Source organism: Dermacentor albipictus, chromosome 1 (genome assembly GCF_038994185.2).
Source record: "Dermacentor albipictus isolate Rhodes 1998 colony chromosome 1, USDA_Dalb.pri_finalv2, whole genome shotgun sequence".
In the NCBI taxonomy this organism is placed as follows: domain Eukaryota; kingdom Metazoa; phylum Arthropoda; class Arachnida; order Ixodida; family Ixodidae; genus Dermacentor; species Dermacentor albipictus.
In genome coordinates this window covers 52196112-52214363 of record NC_091821.1, presented here as the reverse complement: position 1 = coordinate 52214363, position 18252 = coordinate 52196112, and the positions used below count along the sequence as shown (strand labels likewise).

Sequence of the window (18252 nt, the reverse complement as noted above, 5' to 3'; positions counted from 1 at the left end):
GCGTAGGCTGGGACTTAAAGATGGAGTCCTCCGCCGCTGTTTCTTGAAGCTGCCGGTTTGTCTCAGGTTTTTATCATTTCTGATGATAGTCGACGCGTTTGGTCTATATACCGCCGCAGTTCCATGACTGATATATATTTGTGGCCTTCCTCTTGTCATTTGCAGCTCCCAAGGCAAGGATCATTTTTTACCTTCTGCTCATTAGAGAAAAACATGGCGACTAGGACAAAACAAAGCGCACCTTTACACATTTGCACTGACATGGTCAATTCGCTTTTTTGGTGATAGGTTTTGTGGCAAAAAGAAAAAAAAAAACATCCGTGCACTTTATCTACGCTAAGACAACAGCTGTCACAGCTTGTTTCTAACACCAAATGCGACTTGTTACTTCGGCCGTGGAGCGGCAGATAAGGCACCAGCTCGATCACGATGTTTTTCTTTAGTTCCTTCATTTCGTTGTGGATAATTCACAGGGAGCCTGTTTAAGGGCGCTACTTTATGATCCGGGTGGAAGAGCTGTCACGTGGTATTCTCCATATTTCGCGGGGTTTATTTATTAGTCTGAAAAAATTTAGCACGCAATTCGTACGTGGCTGAAAATACTGCATCTAAATGTCCTTTGGCTGTGCCTTCAAATGACTCATTGCCACTTTGATAATTAGTATAGGACGTCTCGAATTAGATAATTATTTACAACTACCTAATTAAATGTCGGTAACAAAAATTTACTGGCAGCTGTTCCACCGTACTGTAAACAATATGCACTTGGTTTTCTTCGAGTAACGCATTGCTCTTCTTTTAAAATCTTGGTGCATGATAGTTAATTGGGACACCCTGTATATATTTATGACTTTTGCATGCAACTGACGATGTTTCCATCCCTAATAAATGTTGTAAATTATTAAAAATGTCTTTTTTCATGAGTCGCTAGCATTGCTTACTGGAAAGAGAAGCAATACTGAGAAACACAACATTCACGAGCATTTCACATACCATGGATAAAAGACAGCTGAAGGGGTCACTTAAGTCTATAGGTTTTTTTCACGGTCAACAAATCATGCAAAACAATTTGAAGCGTGCTGAACATACAGCAACATATTCATCATCTAGGCATAGTCTATCCATACCTTTAGAAATAACTTTTAATTGGCAACCTCGATCTCTTTCAAGAATATGATAAAATTTGTCCTGTGTGCATATGTAAATATAATGTGTGTGTGCATGATGTTTACAGTGGAAATTTAAAACAATGCTGAAGTGAGACAATGCGGATGAGGAAGCCACCGCTAGTGCTTCTAATGCGCGTATCCTCCTATAGACAAGAACGGCACCAAGAGCGGCGCTGCTGCGCCGGCGTTGAGAGCGCCGCATGCGGAGAAAAATTCTATTAACGGGTGGTACCCCTCTCCCACCTCTCGTTCGCACCGCCTTGATTGCCTCCTGCACTGCGCGTGTTTGGGCACGTTTGGTGCCGCGCGCGGTGTGTGCCTGCGTGTGTGCGCGTGGACATTTGATTCGAAGGGCGATGCACAGTCTGTTAGGGGAAAACTCGGAGCGCATTGCATCGCGATGCGGCGAGCGCTTGAGTCAGGCGGCGGCAGCAGCTCGCACAGGTGCTCGAGGGGCGAGATCTTGAACGGCGTCGTCTGCTATAGCGGCGCGCGCTGGCCGCATTGCCAGGAAACATTTTACTGTCAGTTGCAGGGCGCCGATCTCATCGTTACTGCGTGAAATGAGCCGGTATTCTTTACTAAGCGTTGTGCGACGCCCACTGATACGCCTGGAAGGTAAGTTCATCGCTGCAGGACAGTCATAGCCGACCTACTGATTCCATGCATTCTTGACGGCCTGTTTCTGGAAGGCGACTATATATTCTAACGCGATAGGTCACCGATCCACACTGCTCGTGTTGTGCAAGAACTGCTGGAAGTGTGCGCAGTAACTCTCTTGGAGTGGCCGCCTCAATCCCCGGGCGCCAGCATCACTTAAAATGCCTGGGGCTCGTTGAAAGTATCGCTGCCGCACCATCTCCTCTATCAGTCGCCCGAGGATAGGCTTCGATCCACCATCGCCAGCGACTGAGACGTGCTGCGAATGAACACATCCCTGATCAAGTCAATCTACACTTAACTGCCTTCCAGGATGAGCGCTGTCATCGCTGCCGCTGGGGACATGACGAGATACTAACTGACGTTCCGAGCGTGACGTGTCCAATACCCCGCCGGTGGGCAGGGTCTGTCTGGTGTAGTGAATGATTGTCGAGAAAAATCACTTCCAGCTCATTGTCTTAACGTAAAACATTCCTTTAATCGTATCCGTTTGTTTCATCGTGTTCGACCCCCACATTTATCATTGTTGAGTGCTTTGTTTTCCTTTCGAGTCCAACAAAGACTGAGCACGTTGCGCACACATCTTAGTGTGTCTTGTCGCTGCTTATTACGGTAGCACACACAGTGAAGAAATATACGTGCACGCGCTCAGTACCCCGGCCTTTCGAAAGAACAAACGAAGCATGCTGTCAAAAGAAGTTTGTGGAGCTCCATTATCGCCAATGAAGGCTTAGGGTTTAGCGACGCACAACGTCTAGTAAAGGATATCAGCTCAGTTCCCGCAGTACCGATGAAGTCGGTGCACTGCCCCTGACAGCAGCACGCTTTCCGACAATGCGGCCAGCGCGCGCCGCCGTAGCAGACGACGCAGATCACGACTCCGCCCCTCGAGCGTCTGCGCCTGCTCGAGCTGCTGCCGCCGCACGACTCCATTGCTTGCCGCGTCGCGATGCAATATGTTCCGAGTTTTCCCCTAAGTGCGAAACAGACTGTACACGCTTCTATTTGCCTTTAAAAAGATCGGTAAGCTTGACGATTATTTTAATGGCTGCAATGCGGCGAAAGGGCAGTGTCTGCTGAACCATGTGACTCTGAGCAGGTAATTGGAAACGACATCGTATGTGCCGCCGGAAAATCGTCAACACATACGATGCGGCACATACATACGGCGCATACGAGCTAAAGCCATTTTTGCAGTTTCCCACATGTTTGCTACAAATCCGTGTTGTCTCTGATGGCGACAACGGGTTTCCATCGACAGTGTGCGGAAATAAACAAAATATATCGCTGCATAGCACAAGTACGACATGCGCACACAACTTTAACTAGTACGCCCCTTACAATAGGGAATAGAGGCAGCAATGTAGACAGCTTGGCCATTTTTTAACAGTACTCAAGAGACGGAAGTTGAAAGTATTAGTAATCATTCCTGCTTCAGCAATGCTGGCGCGACCAAGACGCGGGCGTGTATCGTCCAGTAACTCGACCGATCGGTGCAGTGGTGAAGCGGGAATGAACTCCGGTCATGTTCAATGCATCGTGCACGTATTCAATTTCTCGGCACGCGTGAACTTCGGCCGCTGCTAGCGCATACAACAGAAGTGGTTTCCATTCTTGGGCAGCGCATACACAAACGAAACACGAGAAAAAAGACAGGACAAGCGCTCGTCGAACCACTTAAAGGTTTTATATGAAAAAAACGATTATGTAACGAGTAATTATTAAATTCATGTGGGTAATATATAAAAACCGTCATACACTCAGGAGCGATCAATGAACGAGCTCGCTTCGTTTGCCAGTTGTTTACTTCGCTCGGCGCACCGCAGTAATTCATGTCTCTCTTCTGCTTTTATCGTACCATTTTTTTGTGAATCGGCAGAATTTCACTGGTGGCATCAACCCTTTCGTGTTTACATTGATGTCGTGACAGTTAACAACACAATCATAATTTCCGGTTATCCGAAGAGACGCCGTAGCAAACAAGAGACGTTTCGCGCGCAGCGCGAACTGTACGCGTGCGCGATCGTGAAGGAAAGCGGCGGCGAAAACGTATACACCCGTTGGAGATGAAATCGTGCCGCCAGGGGAGAAACGAGCGCTGGCGTCTAGGATGAAACTTGGCGTGCGGTCGTCTATTGTCAGGATTTGCAGAAATAAAACGAAAGTATAAACTAAACGCCGTGCATGTCCGCGCCAACAATGATGCAGTCAGCTAAGTAAAATTTCAAGTGAAATAAGTGGTCGAGGAAAGTCAAAAGAAACCTCAAATCATGTGGGTGACAAAGCGCTGTTAATGGCACTTTAGGTGTGTATGTGAGGGGGGGGGGGGGGTGCTGCGGCATCGCCCGGAGGAGACTAAGCCCCCCTGGGAAATTCCGGAGGGGGCTCGGGCCCCGGAGCCTCACCCCCCCCCCCCCCCTTTTCTGTAGTCAGCGCCTATGCAACGGAAGGTGAATAATGCCGATAAAATGGATCCTCAGCAAAGAAGAGTTGGCAGAGCTAGGTCGTAAATGTGCCGCATTGCAAGTGCTCGAAAACGTTAGACGGCCACGTAAAATGTTTTATTGTACCCCAAAAAACCCATGCTTTCCGGCAGGTACGAGTAGCCAGTGCCTGAGCAATCGGCGGCAGCCATCTTCTATTCCTTTCGGAACGGGGTAACCTGCGGTTATTCAGGAAAACAATTCAGTTTTGTGCGGCATAATAATGCATCTTTGACGCGGTGAGTTTTCGCGGTTTTGCGACGTCGCGTGACAGGCAGGTGAAGTGGGTGCAGTCGGAAATCTTTTTACCAATAACCGAGGGCTAATGGCGAAAAGGCGTCGAATGAGATATAACTCATTTTCTTTTGTTCGGTCCAATCACGCATAATCAGTGTGTACACGTCATATCAGATAATGAGCTATTGCGATTATCGTGACGGCACGTGAAAAACAGGTGACGTGGGTGTGGTCCAGAAAAGGTTTTTAGAAATCGCGGAGGGTTGATTGCAGAATTGGAACAGAAAAGTTTGCAATCGCTTTACGTTATAACGCCGCTGTTACACTTATCGCAGGTTAGTAGCTTCAATTCAACGTCATCACTGGAACAAATACAAACAAACATTGGCTTACGAAAAATAACGACATCTCAATTTAAAAATGCTAACGGACGCGAAAAGTGATAAAGGCACTTCCAATTTAAGAGCGCTGAAAGAGCACCAGGGCACAAAGTTATTGCAAAAAAAGAAAAGAAAAGAAAATCAAGCTAGGAGACAAAAGGAGATTGGAGGCTTCCTTCTTTACGAGGTCTCTTGTCCGGGATTCGAAGTGCGCCACGCATCGGCGCGGGCGGTAAATCGAGAGATACGCCCCCAACCAATGTTTAGGCAGCTCTATGTCGCCAACTTTGCGATGCCGGGCTTCCGGTGGCGAAGGGCGTGCGTGCGTGATAAAAGTAGCAATGAGAATTTAGCACTCGGCCGCGTTGCGGCAATCGCCGGACGTCGTAGCTCGTGTCCCACTAAACGCGCCGGACAAGAGAGAGGAGTGAAAAAAAGGTGCAACCATGCCACGCTGTATTGCCATCGAAGCACCGCAACGTGCATCCTAGCCGAAATGTGACACGCACCCCCCCCCCCCCCCACACACACACGATGACGCGGCCATTACTTCTACGAGAAATCAAAGTGCATATTTGAATAGCTAACATGATTACGCTGATTAACCTTCAGAGCAATGACATTACGGCACATATTTAAATCTACGAGTTATAGCCGGTGAGTTCGCAAGGCATATTCACTTGGGAATGGATTCTCTGGAGTGCACCAGCATCGACACATTAATTTTGAAAGTGTCCGATGAAATGCATTGGCGTCCCAGTTACTTCTTTCAAGAAAACTCTGTTTTAGGCATTGACGAACAAAAGCTACTGCAACACGAATGCATTTCATCGGGCACTTTGAAAAGTAACATGTCGAAACTGATGCAATCCTGAGAATTCCTTCCCAATTTGAGTGTATACGCCTTGCGAACTCACCGGTTATAATCCGTAGATTTATATATTTGCCGTAAAATAATTAAATAAGAAGTTAGTTAGGGTAATTATGTTATTATTCAATTAGGCATTTTGATATCCTGCAGAAGTAATGGCTGCCTCATCGAGTAATTTAAATCACGGGTTAGAATTGTGCTATCTGCCACACTCAGGTTTTTTTGTTTAAATTTTAGACCTTCTAAAAAAACAGCAAAAAAGGAAAACACGCACACTCACACACACACACCCGGTATAGTCGTCGCCTGTCGCTTTTCCCTGCGGCAGCACGGACGGTACCCTGACGCAATGTTTGCATATTTACGAGGCCACAAGCACCGTCCTCGACATTGCCACCTTTGAAGGCATTACTGCTTCGCAAAACCCCATCTCTGATACAATGTCCGGAGGCCTAAAGGAAATTAGCCCCGCGTGCGGCGATGATTGTTTACATTCTGATGTAGAATTTCAAAGTACCTATGGTTTCTTTTTTTTTTGACCATATCAAATAACATTATTTCTATTTGTTTTACACCGATTAGCATGAACGCTGGCGTAGCTTTATATTGCTGTATTCAGGGGTGGGGCACGCAGAAAGGTTGAAATTTACCCGCCTGATTTCTCTTTGCTTACATTTCTCAGGTCCTGAATGATCCGCAACAAAGATTAATGCAATTTATTAACTACAGCACTTTCGATGTTTGAATTGACGCTTCACAGCGTAAAACTGGGTAGACATCTATGAATTAAAAGAAGAAAAGAAAGAAATAAACGTGACAAAACATTCGTATCGGTAATTCTGCAAGGCCTTCAAGGCTGCCTAACTTCAATAAACTGATATTAAAAAGAAATGTTTCGAAACACTCCTGGCCCACTCTCTGTACAATAACATACAATCCTGCACAACGTCCGCGATTTAAGAAACACTATGCCCCGCCCCCTCCTGCCCATTTGTGACGCAGCATGCTGCAGAAGAACTCGCAGGTATACTGGGAACTAAAATCTGAAAGCCTAATGTGAAGCACCTTTTATTTTGTCAATGTAAGACGTTTAGGACACGATGGCGCCTTTAATTGGTGCCAGTTACTCCTCTTCGTATATATATGCAGACAATGAAGGCCACATGTATAAAAACGATCGCATAATAATGCACTCAAACTTACAGTCAACTCATATAAATAAGTCAAACAGACAGCCTAAAATTTGAGGCAGATAAGTGAAGCGCATTCAGTCCCAAAGTCCAGCCACATAAAGGGTTTTTTTTTTCTTAGACTAAAAACAATGTTTAAAATAGTCTGCGGCATATATAGCGTAATCCTGGTCGTTGAGCTGGATGACTGAAAGAGGCGGGCATCACTTACACGACAAATCAAAATGCGTAGTCAACTAATTATAATAAAATTCGATAATTCACTTTTCAGACAATTAGCTTACGGCACATGTTATAATTTACGAATTGTAGCTGGCGAGCTTGTAAGCCGTATCCACGTGGAACAAAATTTTCAAGGTGACATCAGTTTCGAGATATTCATTTCCAAAGTGTGCGGCAAAACACATGGGCGTTCTACGTACTTTTGCGCATCAATGCATAAAATGATGGTTTGCAAGAAAAATAATAATAATAAGTGGAATAGTAGCGCATTTTTACAGCAAGTTTGATGGCGCATATCTCAGAACCCGCGCCATTCTCGAAATCCGTTCCCAGCAGATAATCTTTGTAAGCTCACCGGCTACATTTGGTAAAGTGCAATTAGTGCCATAATATGAATAATTAAAAATGTACTCAGTAATTTTCAATTAGTCGAGGATGAGTTTCGGTTTCTCGTGCAAGTGTAATGTCCGCTGCTTCCATTAATATAGCTCAAGAAGCACAATTACACGATTTTAGAGAATTTTGTATAGGCTATATGGGTGTGCGAATGTTCGACGCTTTCGAATAACAAATCGAATGGTGTCGCATTCAATTCGGTCTTCGAATTAAATATTCACTATTCGTAAATGCGAATATTTGTCGAATATTTCAACACGTCAACTGCGTCCAATTAAACCTACAATGGGAGCAAAAGGACGGTAAACTTTAAGATCCGCGGGCACAGCACAGACGTAAAACATGAGAAGTTGCGTATTGGAGCAGGCTACGTAACTTAGGTCGCCAATCTCAATTTCTGGAGAGCGCTTTGCATGCGAAGAAACTGCTTGTTTGCTCCTAATGCTGCATTTGCGCTCTTAAACAACACTTCATAATGTACTATTGTCAAGAATGGCGAGCCGCTGAGCAGGATTGCCACCTTGCCACCCGATTACGACAAGGGGTGCAAGACGCGCACCTCTCCCTCTCCGTCGCTGCAGCTGCGAGGCGTTCAAAGAAGCGACCTTTGCGCTGGAATCCGCCGCCTTCCTCCAGCCCCTTCGACATTGTGACGGAACTGGTTCGGTGCGTGAACAATGATTCCGGAGTTCCCCAACGCGGAGCTGATTTGACACGCATGGACAAACTGCCGTGGGGACGACGTATTTTGGTGCGTCTCACGTTTTGGCGTGGCACGGAACAACGAGCGACCCTCGATCGGCGTCGATAGTTCCCGGAACGGCACCCTGACAACGTCGTCGTCGGACATCAGAGCGCGGTTGCCTTTGTGTACGTAAACTGGTCTGCAGAGCAGCTGCGAGTTGGTGATGAGTAAACGAACAGTCGCCGCGTCGTAGGACCGGCGGATCGAGTGTATAAAAACTGTGGTTGTGCGAATGCTGAGGACACTTCTCTTGAGCAGTCATGTTAGACTGAGTCACTTCTCTCATGCAGTCCTGTTGGACTAATACTCTTTTTCTCAAGCAGTCATGTTAGACTGATTTAGTTTCTGTAAATAAACCCTTTTCCTCGTTCTCGATGAGAAACAGTTCTTCACTTCATCAACGATCTCAGCGTAAATAAGTTGGACGACGGCATGGGCCAGCTACCTTCGAATTCATGCCGAACTCCAATCTTGGCAAAGGACCACGGACGATGGGATTGAGCCCCCAATCCTGACACTATGTAATGGCTCACAGTCGAAAACATTTAAGTATACTGGGAGGTGAACATCGTCTTATATTGAATGTGATAAAGGCTGTTCATTATTAGAAAACTGTTCCAAAACTATTCTGTATTCGATTCATTTCGTTTAGCGTCTGCCACTGTTAAATTCGTATTCGATTCGTATACGGTCTCAAAAATCACTATTAACACACCCTAATAAAACCACGTACCCCGTGTATATAACTGCATGACCTTCGCATATCACTTCAAAATAATATTGCGGTGTGCTCTTTTCTTGTGAATATTAGTGCCTTTTTAAATGTCAGCGGAATGAAGCCTTTACATTTTTTCTTCGTTTCGCGGCAGCCCTTGTTTATATTGCGTAATACAGATTGCGCAACCTCAACCGGCCTTATTGGTTGAGATAAGTCATGTCTGTGAAAATGAAGTGTCGATTTCGCACGCAGTAAAATGTTCACACCCTTAACAGTGAAAGTGTTAGGACAAACTGAGCACCATTAAAGGTGTTTAGGTACCCCCCCCCCTTTTTTTTTAGAGCGCAGCTCTTTGGCGTCCGTTCCTGGGTTTCGCGTCGGCGTCGGCGTTGTCGTCGGCCTCGTAACCAGCTCCGCCCCCCTTTCATCCCCCCAGCGCTAGCAGCGACCGACTGATACCGCTGGATGCCGCTGACGCCGCTAGAGAGTCAAGATAACGTGACTGCATAGAACACCGTCGCCGCCATGCAGAAAGAGGAGGAAAGGGTCCCCCCCCCCCCCCCCTGTTCTTGTGTGGCGGATAGGGTGCTCTTCAGTTGCCGACGCGCCGGTTATTTCACGTAGGCCCCGGCACGTCCACGAATACGTGACCACCTTCCCACGGCTAGACCTGGTTCTTAGCGCTGCGGAAGCGAGGGTATCATATTGTTTGTGTCGGCATCGGCGGCGTTGTCCCTGAAACCAACTCCGCAGCTGGGGTTGACTCACTATCGGCGTCAGCGGCATCAGTCAGTCGCTGCTATCTCTTCCCTCCTCCCTTTATCGTGTTGTCCGCTTGCTGCGCGCGCTTCTGCCCCCATCGTTTGCCGCTGGGTGTACACGCCGCCCCCCTCCCCCCTCTTCCTGCGAGTCTCCGGTTGTCAAAGCGCCGGCTCGAACTTAATTCCTTTCTTCGCTCCTCCTCCAATGCAACCCCTGTGCGGTGGCAATCAGAGAGCCAGATCGGTGGCGGCGGATCTGTATATGTGCACCGCCCGAGCCGAAATTGCCGCTGCCGTTCGCCCTGTGCGGTGGCAATCAGAGAGCCAGATCGGTGGCGGCGGATCTGTATATGTGCACCGCCCGAGCCGAAATTGCCGCTGCCGTTCGCCACTGCGAAATTATCTGCCAGTTCTTTCTGAGCCATGAGCGAGACGACCGATGGAAGTCCTCCGTCTGCTGCTGCTGCTGCTGCTAAACGAGCTGCCAGAGCAGAGGCCCAGCGCCGTCGCCGTCAGAATCCAGAGGTGCGTGCCGCCGAAGCAGAAGCTTACCGTCGCCGCCGTCGAGATGATCCAGGAGTACGCGTCGCCGAAGCAGAGGCTAAGCGCCGCCGCCGAGAAGACCCTGCCGTTCGCGCCGCCGAAGCGGAGGCTCATCGCCGCCGTCGCGAGCAACCAGCAGTAAGCGAGGCTGAAGCAGAAGCTCATCGCCGCCGCCGAGAAGACCCTGCAGTTCGCGCCGCCGAAGCGGAGGCTCATCGCCGCCGTCGAGAGCAACCAGCAGTAAGCGAGGCTGAAGCAGAAGCTCATCGCCGCCGCCGAGAAGACCCTGCCGTTCGCACCGCCGAAGCGGAGGCTCATCGCCGCCGTCGAGAGCAACCAGCAGTAAGCGAGGCTGAAGCAGAAGCTCATCGCCGTCGCAGAGAAGACTCTACCGTTCGCGCGGCCGAGGCCGAGGCCAAACGCAAACAAAGGCTCGCAAACAGTCAGGGTGCAACAAATGCTTTCCGGCGACAGTTTACAGACAATCCGTTTGGAAGTGTGTGTTCAGTGTGTGATCGGCTCTGGTTCCAAAATGACGTGAAACCGCTTCTGGATACGTGCCGTGAGAATCTCCGGTGTGCGTTTCCCAACTCGGACTTGTGTCAATTCAGACTGTGTTCTTCATGCATGCAATCTGTGCGGAAAGGTGACATTCCTCATTTTTCGACAACAAACGGTTACAAATATCCCTCGAGGCCAGCGCACCTTCCACAACTTAATGCGGTGAGTGTAATCTATCGAAAAGGTGAAACAGCTTATTTGCTGCGCTCAAATTTCGCATTAGGAAGTAACGTAATCGTCGGTAATTTTTTCTCTCATGCCTAACACCCTCACCAAGGTCGATTCAATAGGTCGCGAAGCTTCGGGCGAAAAGCGGTTCAGTACAGATTGTCACCGACATCAGCATGGGGGGTTATGGGAGCAGCGATTGAAGCGCGACTATGTTTGGAGGGAACAAACATTGGGAAAGAAAAACGCGTTTTTTAATTCAAACGAGACACAGTTGGATTAATTCAAAGAAAATGAATTTCCTAGTCAATTTTATATATTCGTGATGAGTGAAGAAAATACGTTTAATTTTATTATTATTAATAAATGAATTTTTTTCAGCGTCCATCGCTACACGGGGCGTTGGCGCCACTATCACTCGCAGTGCAAGGCACGTCTTGAAATCGGCGGAAAGGTGCACTCGTATCACCTGTTGAAATACGCCCCCCTCACAATTAGTGCTTTCTTGCTTGTCGAAGTTTGTCTGAATTTGGTGACGCGGGTAGTTTCATTGCTTCTTAATCTGTTCAGTCAAAAGTAGTGAGTTACGACCGCCAGATAATTGTGTAGTTGTTTTCGTGTGACTGCGCTCGCAGACGGGCTTGGCATCCGACAATAGGATCAGCACTCTACACCTACAGCTTTCGTCGGCCTCCAAAGAAAGTATGTTCTGTGCAGGGATGCGATTTCGACAACCGTACGGCTGGCCTTTTCCTGCATCGCGTTCCACGCTGAAAGCTCGAAACGCCCATCAAGTCGAATGGCGGGGCATTTGAATATATAGCTCCAAAGGAATAACAACAGAACAAGTTTCGCGCCTTCGAAAACAAAATGACGTCACTTCTGCTTTTAACAGACATGGCGTCACTTTATTTTTTCTTCCGCCGGAAGCGTTCCCACCACATACAGATGGCGCTCAGCCCGATGAACCGGCGATGGACCGCCATGTTTTGAACGTATGGGCTCCTATGGAAGCTTCGATAACCAGGTATATTTACCTTGCCCTCACCTTGAAGGGCGTGAAAAAAAAAATTGCTGTCTGGCACCTACAAAAACGGACTGTCGTGGGGCCCCAAAACCAGTTCCGGTCGCTTTCGCGGCGAATGAGAATACGCATGAGAGGGCACGCGTGCGTAGTACGCCGCTCCAAACTTGTCTCATTCTGCCCAAAAAAGCTGTGTGTCAGCAAACATGGCGACACGCATCGAAGCGACGGCTCTCAAATGATTGATGAAAGGGAAATGGAGAGGAGAACCGAGCTAGAAACGTGTGCACACAAGACAAATACTTACTTCCGCCAATTTTATTTTGAAGTCTCGCATATGCGTTTGTACGTGCATTTTATACTTCATTCAAATAAAGCGGGGCAAAATTTTCGGCTCATTGCGACAGAAAATAACCATCGTCTGGCTCGCACGATCCTGCCATTTCTGAGCTATACTGCATAGTATGCTCCGTGGTATCACGGGCGGTTTTGTGTGCACTCCTGTTCAGAATCTTAATAATCAGGGTTGATGGTTGGCACGCACAATTTTTACAATGCACGGCTAGGCGTGCCCCGTTACTATTATTCTTTAGAGGTAATTCATGCTTTTTTGCTCTGTCATTTACGACTTCGCCAGCCTGCGAAATATATCTCGCCTAGAAGCAAAGTTGACCTGCTTTCTGAGTAATTCGTAACGTTCGTAAGAAATGATGACGCATGCTCTCGCACTCTCTCGCCTCCATGCAAATGACAAATGTTAAAGGACAAATTACTGCATTTTTTTTACACATTCATTGTCAATTCGAGAGTTTGCATATAGGGTGAAGGTTCGGCTGGCGTGTCGTAATCCGCTTTGCCTGCATGTGGGCGATCATGGAAAACGAAGTCACTCAGAACTAAGCGCAATAACTATTCAGCTATCAATATAAGAGTACCTGAAATTCTTATTTAAACCAAGGTACGCACTCATTTATCAGCTTTCACCTCATAGTTAAAGGACGCTGCAAGCGCACGACGCGGACGAAGAGCGCGAAACCTGCTTCTACTTTTTGCGTGCTCCAAAGCTGGCTCACGCGAGGCTCTGTGCAGCCCCAAACATTTAGGGCCCCTATTTAGCGACTGCATGCACGCGAGGGTGCGCCAGCGTCGCTTACGCAGCGCCGCTTTGCACTGCATGCATGCGCAGTGTGGAGCACGCCGCACAATTATAAGGCAGAGTCCTTTGCTGACGCCACACTAATCTGTCTAAACAGAGCCTGCGAACGAGCGGTGCTGCTCCGTGCGGCGCGACTCATCATCCCCGAAGTACGATCAAGACACAAGTGCGGGCAGAAGTAATTAATGGCTGCGCCAAAGAGTCAGAGACACCAAGTTTGTCGGCAAACTGAAAGTACCGCGGGTGGAGTCGTCAAGGAGGTCGCATACGTGAGAGAGCAGCGTCAAGAGAGTTGCCTCAAGCAGACAGTGTAGAGAGCGCTCACCGTTCAGAGAGATGCCGGATGTTCCGGGAAATATGGCCGAGCTGCGCCACCAAATGGAAGCATTAATTTTGCCGGCGTTCTGCTAATTAGGGCTGGCTTTCCAGAGAGCTGCGCCTGGCTTATAAGGCGCGGCGATGACAGGGCAAAAGTAGAAGAGGGCCAACTCAAATGAAGAAAATGCGCGATGGATGGTGGATAGCGCTACTGGGGAAGCACGCCCACAACACTGGCCTCACAGAAAGTGCTGCATGCTCCGTCACTTCGTCTAAGCTGGTAGACATAATGCAGAGCTTTCTGGCTCCTTCGTTTTCTTAACATCTTGTAGCCAGGCGAATCCATCCGTGAAGTAACTGTCTGAAGCACCTGCTAGGCGTTGCATTAGGGTACGACGTTCTTCCCTTCTTTTTTTTATCAGCGGGTTCGGGTAACTGGTAATAATTCAAGAATTTATGTTACTAATCTGTGCTCTGTCGAAACACCTGCAGAAATAGGCGAATGTGATCGAAGCAAAAGTACCCCCTTTGATGCGTGCCCTCGTTTTCTCCCACGATCGAATTTGTGGCACCCGCCGAGGTAACGTAGTGCTTTTTGCATTGTGCTGCAACGAACGAGGTCGCGGGATCGAATCCCGGCCGCGGCGGCCGCATTTCGGTGGGGGCAAAGTGCGAAAACGCCCGTGTACCGCGCATTGGGGGCCTCGTTAAAGAACTCCCGATGGTCGAAATTAATCAGGAGTCCCCCACTGCGGCATGCCGCGATCACAATATAATCATATCGTGGTTTCGGCACACAAAACGGCAGAGTGTTTTAATCTCAATTGTCATAGGCAGAGACGTCGCATTTACACTGGACAATACGCTGCGGAGGAAACCTGTATGAACCGGCCTATTATAAGTCTGAAAGACATCACAACTCCTGGTGACTTAATACTGTCAGCAAGCACTTGCAAAAATCAGAACGTGGCTATTAAACGCTCGAGCAATATAGAAATGTCGACATATAGCATAGGTACTCAATGGGGATTATTGTGATGTATTCAATATGAGTTGCAGTATGTTACAATCAAGCATACTTTCGCAATGAAACATCTACACAGATGTGCAGTTTACAACAACACTACAAAAGAAGCCGCGCTCGGATATCTCAATGCGCCACGAATTAGGTCGGCTTGAAAGCTTAAGAAATATATCGACAATTGCGAGGCAACATTCTCCTTCGGAAGGAATTTCTCGAAGCTGAACACCACCGCCACCACCACCACCACCGCCGCCACCGCCACCACCACCACCACAACAACAACAACAACAACAACAACAACAACAACAACAACAACAACAACAACAACAAACGAATAGCGCATTCTCCGCACGCATTTTTTGTGGATTGCTGCGCCCGGCTGTGCTCGAGTAGACGCAAAGGTGCATGCACTCGGAACAGCCTCGTCACCGCCAGCTGCATTTTCGTTTTCATTTTATTCTTGGTTCTTAATTCACTGCTCCTTTTTCCACGTCGAGTGATGCAAGACACGCTGTCGTCCTGGCTGCGCAGCTCGCTTATTTCTGTCTGCTGACACAGAAAGTGGTCAGGAATGTGGTGACAAGTTTCTGCACATTACAAAGGCCAGCGCGCAACATTCTCAGAAAACATAAATTATCCTGTATATCATTCTTTGTTTATGCGACCTGACTTTGTGGCCTGAGTTGGCGTTTATTTATGCCCTGACTTCATGTGGTTTTGCGTGAGCGTCATGTTTATTTATGAAGCCACGGTTATTTGCCAGCTCATGGTATATGCATCGTCATGCATCTCTACCTCTTCGTTGCTGTGTGCTCAGTTTAGGCGAAAATTAGTAGCCGGTGCTACTTACAGGCGCCAACGCTTCCTATAACAATCACGCGTTAATACAAAAGTTTGGGTAGGCAAATGAGACAGGTCGAGCTCTGCCCGTGAAAGCTGCCCTACTCGAACCTTCTGGGCGGAGTGGCTCAGCGACGCCGACACTGCTGATCAACAACAGCTGCTGCCGCGTGCAGAGCCGGTTGCTGGCCCATACGGGGGCCCGGACTAGGGGCTCCACCCCAGAGACGCATTTGAAAATGTCCGATTAAAAAAATTTGCATAATCTCTCCACGCTGCTGCGTCGCATGACAGCGATTCCTCTGGCCGCGTACTCTGCTTGCTCATTTATTCACTCAGGAGATACAAAAAAAAAAAAAAGATAATGTTTCCTACTGAAATTGGCAGCGAGAACTCTGGGGCTGCGATCGTTCAACTGGCGTATATAGGAACGATGGGTTGTGTGGAGCATCTTTCTGAGCTTCGTTCGTCTGGCGTCAGGCGTGCTTGCGGCGCCGTTCATTACGCTCTATATTTCCTAGTTTCCCAGCAATCACAGTTTTCCAAACGCGGCAAGCCAATTATTATCTGTGCACATGCGTAATCATTGCAAATTTTCGAACTTATAGCGCAACATGTCTTTGCGTATGATCGATTTGCGAAGCCACAAAGCCGTTGAAGCCACAAGGATGAAGCTTATAGGCCAAATCCATGTACTCGCGCCGGAGTAATTTTTTAGGAAACCCTATGCTATGATACAATATTTATTCATTTCTTTATGCGTGCCATAAGGTCATTAGTTAAAACTTAATTAGTGAATGTTTGTTAATTAGTAGATTATGCATTTACTTTCGTTGCACAAGTAATGTCCGCCCCTTCGAGTAGACCAGCTCATGGACTTGAATTGTGCTACCCGACACAGGCAATTAAAAAAAATAAATTCAAAGTGTTCGCTGAAACACCCTGTACTAAGTAGATTACGCGCAGCGCTATAAAATATTCAATTGTCGAAGTATGATCCTCACAGCGCGAGAAAATGAAAAAGAAAAAAAAGAGAAAAGAAGAATTACACCATGACAAGCTATTTGCATAAATACTGCATCAGGGGCGTAGCCAGGGGGGGGGGGGGGGCGTATGGGGCTTCAGCCCCCCCCGAAATTTTTTCGTGCTGTCATGCGCCGCCGACCAAAACAACTCCCGGCACCGGAAATCATGCTCGATTTTGTCTAGAATGTCCTTAATTCACGCTCGAAGACATTTTAGCGCGAACATTGCGAAATCGAGCTGGATATCGCGGCAACGCCCATGCATAGGGAGTCGCTTATCGTAACGCAAGGAGCCCCACCGAGCACAAAATTTCAAGGGCGTTTTGATGGCGAGCGGGCGCGTCTCGGCATCTCGCGGAGGCCGCGGAATCTACGGAGCGCTTGGATTTCAATTCTGAAAATTTGTGGGTATAAAGTTCTCATAACATTTTGATGCGAAAGGTGCATTGACATTTCCAAAGTCGTGCTTTAGATTTTCAATTCCGGAACTTTGTGGGTTTAATGATGCTGTTGTAAACATTTGACGCCAAAGGTGCATCGACCTTTCTAAAGTCGTACATCGGGCCATACAACGAGACAAGCCAAATCAACATACTATCAGACAAGTTGACAAAGCACGGAGCGAGGTCTGATGAGACAAAGCGTTGTGGTGGTTCATTTGTGCCGTCAAGTCACAGAAAAGAATATGAAAATTTTTTTGTTCACCTGCGCCAAAGCATCCATGTCAACGCACTAAAGCCACCATTGTAACTAAGTTCTTATTTATTATTCTACCTAGACTTTTATTCGCAAGGATACATTGAGCCTCTTTCTCTTTTTTTCTTTTTTTTTTGTTCTCGCAACCCGCGGGCTGCCGATCCAGCTAGAGCGCATGCGTTTTCCTCGTGCTGCATCGACAACCGTGCGGTCCACTTGGATGAGCGTTCGTTTTTCTCTGGCCGACTGCGTTTTCGCCTGGCAGAGTTTTGGACGCTTTCAGGCTAGCAGGCGAGAAAAATAAACAATGCATAGTCGCTCGCCGCCAGCGCTGCGGGGACTCGACGGATTGCAACGCGTTCGCTTGAGCGCAACCTCTCCGGAAAATTTCGTCTCGCCGGTGTAGGATATCGAGCAGTATGCATATGGTTTTCTGTGGACCAAGCGTCACACGTTTTCTTCGATATTCCTTCGGTAGCCACACTAGGTGCCCAAAGTAGGCATTCGATTATAGCCAACATGCTTTCCTTTTCGTTATTATATTTCGCCGTCCCCCGCCCCACAAAAGAAAAAAAGAAGACATTGTTGCGGCGCAGCGAATTGTCTCATGGTGAAAGTTCGATTTTGTTACTTCTTTTGCGGAAAGTAATGGGCCTCGGGACGCTTCAGTTGCCGGATACTATTATAATATTGCGATAGCAGCTATATGAAGACTCCAGGCGTATTCCTGCCGTTGCCCTCATGTTCCGTGTAAATAAAGGCCAAGGGCGATCACATCCTGGCCGTGCTCCGCATGCTCTATGTGCGAGTGAAAGCGTGGGGGGAAGGGGGTGAGCCGAGGATGGTGGCTCAGTTTTGTGTGCGCAAGGGAGAAAAGCGGGGACGAAGCGTGCCGCCTTCCGTCGCGCGCGATACATTTTGGGAGCGGAGGGTGGGGGGGGGGGGGGAGGTGCTGTGATCTGTGAATCTGTGGTTGCGCAACATGTTTATTTGCCTTGTTGGACGCATTATATATAGTGACTTTTTCTTAGGTACGTAGATTTATTGGATAGTTATATGTATATT

General features: G+C 47.8%; 2 protein-coding genes across 2 annotated transcripts in view; both read right to left on the bottom strand.

Annotated features, from left to right (window-relative positions):
• LOC135912000 (glycosyltransferase 25 family member-like) overlaps nucleotides 1-18252 on the bottom strand; it is a 571330-nt gene that overhangs the window by 73165 nt on the left and 479913 nt on the right. The gene's annotated exons all lie outside the window — the stretch shown is intronic.
• The window catches only part of LOC135911998 (glycosyltransferase 25 family member-like), an 873389-nt gene continuing 859590 nt past the window's right edge, over nucleotides 4454-18252 (bottom strand). Inside the window, exon 10 of the transcript XR_011507038.1 lies at nucleotides 4454-4491. The gene's annotated coding sequence lies outside the window, so the exon portion shown is untranslated. The remainder of the gene's footprint in view (nucleotides 4492-18252) is intronic.